The following is an 8428-nucleotide window of genomic DNA, read 5'->3' as shown; positions in this document are numbered from 1 at the left end:
CTCCCTTTCCCTGTGGGTGCTGGGGGTTCCGGGCTGGCACAGACGGTGGAAGAGGACAACCTAGACGATTTTGCATCTGAGCACGGAGCTTCCCTAAGCATGGAGTCTTTCACACTGAAAAGCCTTGTCTCCTCTCCTGAGGTTGTCACCATCCTTCTTCTCTCCCCACCCTTGGCTCTCCCAGTTTGCCCCGCTGTGCCAGCCTGCCGAGGGGGCTCCTGCCCTCTGAGCAGACCTGGAGCTGTTTGCTGGCCCCCCTGGGTGGGTCCCCTCTCCGGGGCTGGGCAGGAGCCCTCCCCAGGACAGGGCTGTGGGTGAAATCTGCTCCCCTGGCTTTCTTGTAGGCGGCGAGACAGGGTCCTGGGAGAGTCCTCCCGGTGGGCTGGCTGTGCTCTGGGTGAGGGGCTCACACTGGAGGCCAGTGCTGGGGGTCCCGAGGCAGTGCCGGCCCTGTGGCACAGCTGTGTCACTCTAAGGGCGGGCAGGCAGCTCTGAGCTGTCTTTAGCAACCCCTCATGCTTTCCTTTCACTTTGGCTGCAGTTCCAGTCCCCCAGGGCTGGTCACCTTGAAACAGGGCATTTCTGGAGGCATCAGAGATGTTGGGTGTATGCCTGTGCAAAGCAGGGTCATGCTGCCCCTGACGTCCTCGCGCAGGGGGAGGAACGCAGGCTCTCGGCGCTGCTTGTGTGCAGGGTTTATCTCCCGTGATGGTGGTAGTTCCCCAGGACAGCTGAGAGAAGGTACCACTGAGCAGAAGAAAACTGGTCTTTGAGATTTGGTTCTGGTGTGGTTGGACCTCTCCATGCGGTGCCCAGGGATGCTGGAGGACACGTCCTGCCAGGGAGGACAGTGGAGCAGGAGTGGTGCTGGCAAGGGAGGAGATGAGGCAGGGGCAGGTCCAGCACAGCGGGAGCCTGAACCCTGGGCTGGCTGGAGCAGAAGGCAGTATGGGTGTGAGCGAGGGCTTGGGCAAGCCACGGGCTTCGGCAGGGGTACAGGCACCTTCCGGGAAGCTCAGGCTCTGCAGCAGCATCTCCTGGTCCGCGTGGGGACCCTTTACATGCCAGTAGTTAGGAGCTGGTGGACAGAAACAGGAGAAGTGAGGTGCACACACATCTCTTGATTCAAAGAGTCTTCCCCTCGGCTCTCTGGAAGTCCCTCGGGGTGCCAGGGCTGTGCAGGTGCCAAGTGGCCTCACTGGTGATTTCTCTCCAGGCATTGGTGGCTGAGACTCAGCAGCTGGTACATGGAAACTTGTCCTCTCCTGGACCGTGAGGAATTTGTGGTCCCAAGAGGGTGATGGCATGAGGAGAGCACATCTGCAGAGCTTGGAGTTCTCGTCATGCTCAGCCAGAAAGTCCCTTGGTGCCTGTGAGCTGTCACCCCCAGCTACAGACATCTTCACCCTTTCCTCCATCCCTTGGTCCTCACTTCTGCTGGGGGACCAGATTGCTGGGCTGGGAGGTGTCGAGATTCTCTTCAGCTTTGGGTGCCAAAGCAACCCAGTGTTGTGTCAAGGTCTCAGATTCACTCATTCTCCCCTCCTTGTCATGAGGCTCGTCCTTTCCTCTCGGGTGAGCTGGGTCTCCCTGAGGAGCAAAGAAAGATGGCAGGAACGTGGAAGGACACCAAAGGGAGAAGCCTCCTGCCTGGCCTAGGGGTCTTGCTGGGGGCAGAAGGCTCTCTCTGCTCCGTGCTGTCATTTCTTTCCTTTCTCCCAACTCGCTCTCTCCTGTGACCTGTAGGGCACGGTGAGAATGACCTTCCCAAATGCTCCTGAGCGGATGCGTTGGAGGAGGGGGGGAGTGCGAAAGTGAATTATCCCTTGGGAAGCTCTATGGGCACACCCTTCCCAGCATCATAATTTCTTGGCCTCAGCTCCTGCCTTGGCAGACGCTCTGTCCTGGCAGCCTACTGACCTGCGAAGCTCCCGCAGTTCTCTCCTTTCCTCGAGGACATGCCCAAGTATCCAGCGCTGGAGACACAAGGGCTGCCATGAACCAGAGCTGTGGCCAGAGCTGGCATTGAGCCCTCCAGAGCAGACTTCAGATCCCACCACGGTGTGGTCGACTCTTCCTGTGGAGTGGGCTGTGCTCGTCCTGACAAAGCTTGAGGAAAGGGAAACTGGTTTGGAAACAAATCTAGAGTCTTGAGCTTTCCTTACTGATTAGGAGGTGTATGAATACATTATTCCAGGCTTCAGAAGACTTGTCTCAAGCCTTGACTCAGAGAAGAGGCCTGAAGAAACTCATCACCTTTGTCTAGGGAAGGGCTTCTCCAAAGGACTCGGCTTTGCAGCCGGGGAAGGAGGACAAAAGGGCTTCTCTGAAGAGATTTGTACATGTGCTCACAACTGTCCGTCCATGCCTTAGCTGCACAGAAAGGGTCCAGCAACCAGACCGCAGTGCAGGAGCAGAAGAGAAGCTGCTGTACCCTCCAGAAAGTAAGCAGTCTTCTGGTTGAAATGCCCACGAGCATCGCTCTTGAATAGGAAAACCGGTGTTGAGGGAATGCCAGAGACCAGCCTGGCTTCCTGGCAGGCCCAGCGCAGCTGCCGAGTTAGCAATCGCGTCGGTTGAGCACCGTGCAGGACCTGGTGCTCCTGGCAGTCGCCGACTGCCTCCGCTGCGATTTCCGTGGACTAGGAAGAACTAAAACCTGCATTGCGGGCAGGTGTGGAGGGAGGCACCTGGAGAGCAGGTGGCGCTTGGGGGCACGGGGTAGAGGGACGTCAGGGAGGCTTGCATGAGCGATGCTGTCGGGAGCTGGTGTGGGACAGCTCTCCTGATACCTGGCTTCTCCAGCGTGGGTGCTCAGGGCTGGGGCAGGGTGCAGGGGTGGTAGCTGAGGACCTGTCTTCCATCTCTGGAGGAGGGTGCTGCTACTGTGTGTGTGCCACGGCTGCCAGGGCAAGCTCTGGGGCACAGTGCCGAGGGAGTTTCACATGTTTTGTCACATGGTGAAGAAGTCAGGAGCTGGGACGTAGCGTTTTTCTGCTGTGGAAGCCTTTCTACTACTAATTGGTTTTCCTCTTTTCTCTCTCTCCTCTAATCTCACCTTCTTTTCCCTTCCCTCTCGCTCCACTTCCCTCTGCCCCACTGTTTCCCCTTATTCAGTATCAGTTTATTAGGTTTCCGTGTCGGGTGCAACCACTCCAGATACTCACCCCGACACCCCTGCGTGGAGCCCTGGCTCATGTTTTCATGGGTAATTTTTCCCAGTTGGAGCGGGGAGAGGGCAGCCAGCCTCCCCCCTCCCTGGGGCTGGAGGTTACAGAGGGTCAGTCCTGCCCAGCCTGGTTGAGCCCCGTGTCACGGGCAGAGCCAGCCCCGTGGCGAGCTCCACAGGACCATGCCCGCAGCGTTGCCCCTAAGGGCCTGCGGCAAGATGCCTGGGCTTCCTCATCGGTGCGAATGTTTTCCTGCTGCTCTCTTCTCGTGGGTTTTTTTTGACCTTCTGCTCCAGAAAGGGTTGAATTTTAGCCTCACTTTGTTCTTGGTGCCCGTGAAGTCTTTAGCTGTCTTGGAGGGCAAACACATGAAGGTACAAAGTGTCCGTAGTGCCTGTATCCCAGCATCCTGCCCTGACGGCAGCACAGACATGCGGGGTGGGCACAGCACATACCTGCTGGGTCCTGGCTGCGGGACCTTGCTCCACGACCTTTGCTTGATCCTTGCTGCAGTGCCAGTAGCTGTCTCGGCTGCCAAGCCCGTGGTCGTCTTCTGCATTTCACAGGTAACCTTTAACCGGTTACGTTTTCTGAACCTCTTGGTGTCAGCATTGCTAGAAACTTCTGCTTCTAATGAGAGAACTGGAAAGGAAGGATGGACTTGGGAGTGAATCTGTGCAGCAGCACTTGATAATAGGAAGAGGGAAGTGCCTTCCTGATGCCTAAAAGTGGTTTCTTTTCTTGCTCATGCTCCTGGCAGTGTGATATAGTTGTAGGGTACGTGGATGGAGCTGAGTGAAGCTGTTCAGAACACAGACTGTTGCCTACAATGAAACCTCACCCTTTGCTCAATGGAGGCTGCTAGAGCTAGTTGTAAACAGGAGTCAGATGGGGAGCCCCAGCTGGGTTTAACCAGCTGTGTTCCCTTGCCTCATGAGACATGTTAACGTGTCTGCTCCCGCTTCTGTACTTCCAACAAAGCAGGTATGTCAGTGAGCCACCACCCAGAGCAAAACATGGTCCCTGGAGAGGATAGAGGGGCTCAGTCCCCGTCATAGCATCAGCCCCCTTATTGTCAATCCCTTCTCTCCATCAGTGAGTTGTCAGGCTCTTTCTATAGACCCTGCCTCAACTCTTGAATGAGTAATAATAATAATAATCAGCCCTGCCTGAGGCAAGTCAACTTTCTGTTACTCTGCAGTCACCAGCAGTTAGGTAAAGTATGTTTGATGCTAACTCTTCTTGCTCCAATTGCAATGCAGGGCTCGGAGCATTGGGTATTTATAGAGAGAGAAACTCCTAGGCTGGAAGCAGTAGCTCTAAAGAAAGCTCTGGCAGTCAAGAAAGAAGAAGCACGTGCAGGTACCTCAGAGGTGAAAATGAGCGCGAGCGTATCGAAGGTGGAGATTGGAAAGCCAAGGAAGTGGCAGGCAAGGAAGAGCCAGCAGATGCAGCTCTGGATACCCGGACAAGAGCCAAAATGATCGCTAGTCCAGAGGATTTTGAGTCTGTCTGGGAGGATGAGATCTATGAGAAGGAAACCAGGGGGGAGCCCAGCCGGGAGGCAGAGAGCCTGCCAGCTGAGAGCGCTGAGGAGGAGCCCCAAGAGCAGGGCGAGGAAGCAGCCACCAGTGAGCCGGGTCTGCCCAAGCCGTGTCAGCAGCCTGGAGAGAGGCAAAGGGACAAGATTTTGGGGCCAGAGCCTCCCCAGGGAGACAGCAAGGTGGTCTCCAAGGAGCATGCTTCTGCAGCCTCCAGGAAGCAGGAGGCCAGAGTGCCAGCTGCAGCCACAGAGCTCGTTAAAATTAAAGTGAAGGCTAGTGACGACAGCTCGGAGACTTCTGCGACGCAGAGGATCATCTACTTGGGAGATCCAGAGGTGGAGGAGAAGGACAATAAAACACACCTGCTCTCGGAGACCGGTGGACGGCTTGACTCGGAGGAGAGTCCAGAAGCCACGGTGACCACATCCAGGGAGGGACCTGAGCATGTGGCACCTGCAGCAGAAGGGTCCCAAGCCCCCTCCTCAGCAAGTCAGCAACACGGGGCAGTGTCTGAAAAACCTGCTGAAGCTCCGGAGCCTCCCGGGACAGGCTGTGATAACACCAGCCTGGCGGGATGTCCCACCTCAGGGCGGGAGGACGGGCTGCTCCTGCAGCGAGAGGAATCATCTGCTGAGCTGACAGGCTGCGAAGCACCCGAGGGAGGTGACGCCCTACCACGCTCCCAAGAGCTGGGAACAGAGGAGATGGATCTGCAAAGCCCAGTGGGAGGCTTGAGGACGTGTGGCCTGGCAGGGGGTGGCCGTGGGGCTGAGGAGCACAGAAGAAGCCCCGTACAGAGCCCAGACATCTGCGCAGCAGTGGAGGGGCTCTCAGGAAGGGTTGTAGCAGATGGCGACAAAGAGAAAAGTGCCAGAGAGGTTCTTCAGATGGAAGAGATACAGACCAAGTCTCCTTCATCAGCTGTGCCGTGGCAGGGTCACCCTCACACCACCGCGGGGGCGGAGGGGAATAAACCCAGTGCTCCTGTCCCTGCACCCTTTCCCCACCAACCCAGGCTGGTCTCTGCAGAGCCAGCCCCAGGCACCGAGCCCGAGGGCAGAGACCTGTCCCGGGACACCAGCCCTGCAAGAGGTGCGGCCATAGCCAAGGGTGCGAGCCCCACCGCAGAGGTGGCATGCAAGGAGGCAAGCCCTGCGGTAGGCAAAGGAGCACCCAAGGACATGAGCCCTGTGTCAGAGGTGGCAATATAGGTGGCATGCAAGGAGGCAAGCCCTGTGGTAGGCAAAGGAGCACCCAAGGACGTGGGCCCTGTGTCAGAGGTGGCAATACCCCCGGGCACCAACCCCGAATCTGAAGAACAACCCCAAGACATGGGCTCTGCTACATGGAAACCACACCAAGGTGCAAGCCCTGTTGTAGGAGGACCACCCCGAAACACAGACGCTGCAGCAGAGCTGATCCAGGTGAGAGACCCGGACGCAGGGGAGGTGACCAAGGACGTGGACACTGTCACAGCAAGGGCAACCCAGAGTGATGTCTCTGCCATGGAAGAGCCGCTCCATGAGGAGAAGCCCATGGCAAAAAAGATGTCCCAGGACATAGAGCCCACATCAGGGAAGCTGGCTGGAGATGAAGGCTGTGGGATGGAAGAATGGTCCTATGACAAAAACCCGTCCTTGGAAGAGCTGCCTCCCAAGGCAGAAGAACCGGAACAACAGACTGAGGCCATAATGAGAGACCTGCCCCAAGAGGGTCCCGTGGCTGAAGGGCTGCTCCACACTGCAGGTCCCAAAGCACAAGAGCCACCCTGGCACTTGGAGTTGAATGCGGGACAGGATCCGCAGGACAGGAGCCCTACGATGGGAGAAACTGCCGGGGACAGTGACCTCGCTCCAGGGCAGCCACCGCAGGATAAATCTCCTCTCAAAGAAGCTGCTGCTGCCCTGCACTCTCCCTCCCCTGGAGAAGGATTGTGTCAAGAAAGCAAGACATGCCATCTCTCTACCTTGGACCGTGATGATGGAGGAGAGCTGCAAGCGAGCAGGGGGACCCATCAGATGGAGTCTGGGAGCAGAGGAGCTGTGTCCCAGGCGCGTGGAGAAGTCACTGTGGCCCCAGGTAGCTGGCAGGACAGCGACAGCTACAGGAAAACCTCAGTGGCCTCTAAGATTAAGATGTTTGAGCAAAGCGAAGTGGAGCGAAGGGCAGCCCAGGAGGGACAAGAGCACGCGCCTGAAGCTGAGACACCAGCAACAGCAAAGGGGAAGACGTGGCTGGTGCAGGACGTGCCTCTAAACACAGGACCTGCGTCTGGTGTGGGCTTCGCAGCCCTTGGGCAAGGGGCTGGTTCAGGAGACGCCTCCCAGCCTCCCATCCTGAAGGAAGACGCTTCTGTTGATGTGGAGCACAAAGGAGAAGACAGTGCTGACCCGGCCTCCCCTGACTCTGGCTGCGAACTCACGCTGGCAGAAGCCGTGGTAACTCTTCCAATGAACTGTCCGGACGGAAAGTTCATGCGCATGTTGTGTGGCTCTTTCTTATCATGTTCAGTGGCTCCTCACACATCCATTGACTGACAGCAGTCGCTTTGCATCCCCTGTCCTTTTATGTATGTGTGTGTGGTCGGGCTTATTTGCTGAATGCAGACCTGCTGGCCAGTTGGTTCATCAGCTTCTGTTTTGTGACACCCTCCCGACATTTTGGCTCCCTGGAGAATGCCGCTCGCTAAACCCGAGAGCGGGCGCCCAAGCTTCATGTCCAAGGAGCAAGAAAGGGAGACGGGGGGTGGCTGAAGGAGCTGCGACTCCGCCAGGGACACGCACACGCAGCCCGCAGCGGCGTGCCCACGCTTCTAGCTTCACCCTTGCATTTCTTACGTTGATACCCCTTCTTGCTTAGCTCGCCGGCCTCACCCACCCTCCCCTGTCTTCGGCAAGCTGGTGGCTGGATGATGAAACAGCTTTCTTCGCTCCTGTAAGCACTAGATCAGCTCCCGTAGAGTTCGTTTCCTTACAACTAACCGTTTTCTCTAATCCAGAGCAAATCTCAGGAGCCAAGTGGGGAAGAAAAGGATTTATCTGACCCGTCAGTAAAATCCAGCCCGAAAGAAGAGAATTTAAAGACTGCTGGTCCAGTGGTCTTCCAGGTCTCAGTGCTGTTTTACTAACTGCTTCTTATCGTAGTACGAGAGCTCACCTTAACCGGCCGAGGGCTGTGTGCTTCCAGCTCCTCTCCCCATCACAGAGCTGTTATGTATAGATTTATACATACACACACACACACACACAAAAACATGTATGCAGGCGTGTTCCTCTTCGGTTTGTCTGACACCCTGTTTCTCATACCTCTCAACCTCCCAGCAGCGCCAAGGGAAGGTTGCGCCAGCCCAGCCTGGCCGTTGGAGGGATGGCTCTGGCTGCAAACACTTGCACCAGGAGGTGGGTTTCCTCTGGCATCAGTGGGCTTAGAGCTGTTCCTAAGCGAGAGCTGCCTAGATGCAGAGTGCAGCAACAGGTGCAGATTTCCTAAAGTCCAGCCATGGGTCTCGATTGCCTAAAGCACGGGTCTAGATTTCCCATGGCTTCGTGGCGAGGGGAAACGTACCCTCTGATGGTGGAGTTGAGAGGTATGTCCATGTCTGGAGAAGAGCTGATGGAGGGAAGTCATCCCTTGGCTCTGATCGTGCTGTCAATTACACTGACCAAACGCTCAACCGGGTCACCCTTATAAGACTCAGCCCCCCTGCCTGAGGCC

General features: G+C 56.8%; 1 protein-coding gene across 1 annotated transcript in view; it reads left to right on the top strand.

The window, feature by feature from the left end:
• The window catches only part of LOC104270878 (band 4.1-like protein 1), a gene marked incomplete at both ends in the record, with an annotated part of 18033 nt that overhangs the window by 3673 nt on the left and 5932 nt on the right, over positions 1-8428 (top strand). The gene's annotated exons all lie outside the window — the stretch shown is intronic.

The sequence above is a fragment of the Apaloderma vittatum genome, unplaced genomic scaffold (assembly GCF_000703405.1).
Source record: "Apaloderma vittatum isolate BGI_N311 unplaced genomic scaffold, ASM70340v1 scaffold15012, whole genome shotgun sequence".
NCBI lineage: Eukaryota > Metazoa > Chordata > Aves > Trogoniformes > Trogonidae > Apaloderma > Apaloderma vittatum.
This window is presented reverse-complemented; position numbering and strand designations above follow the sequence as displayed.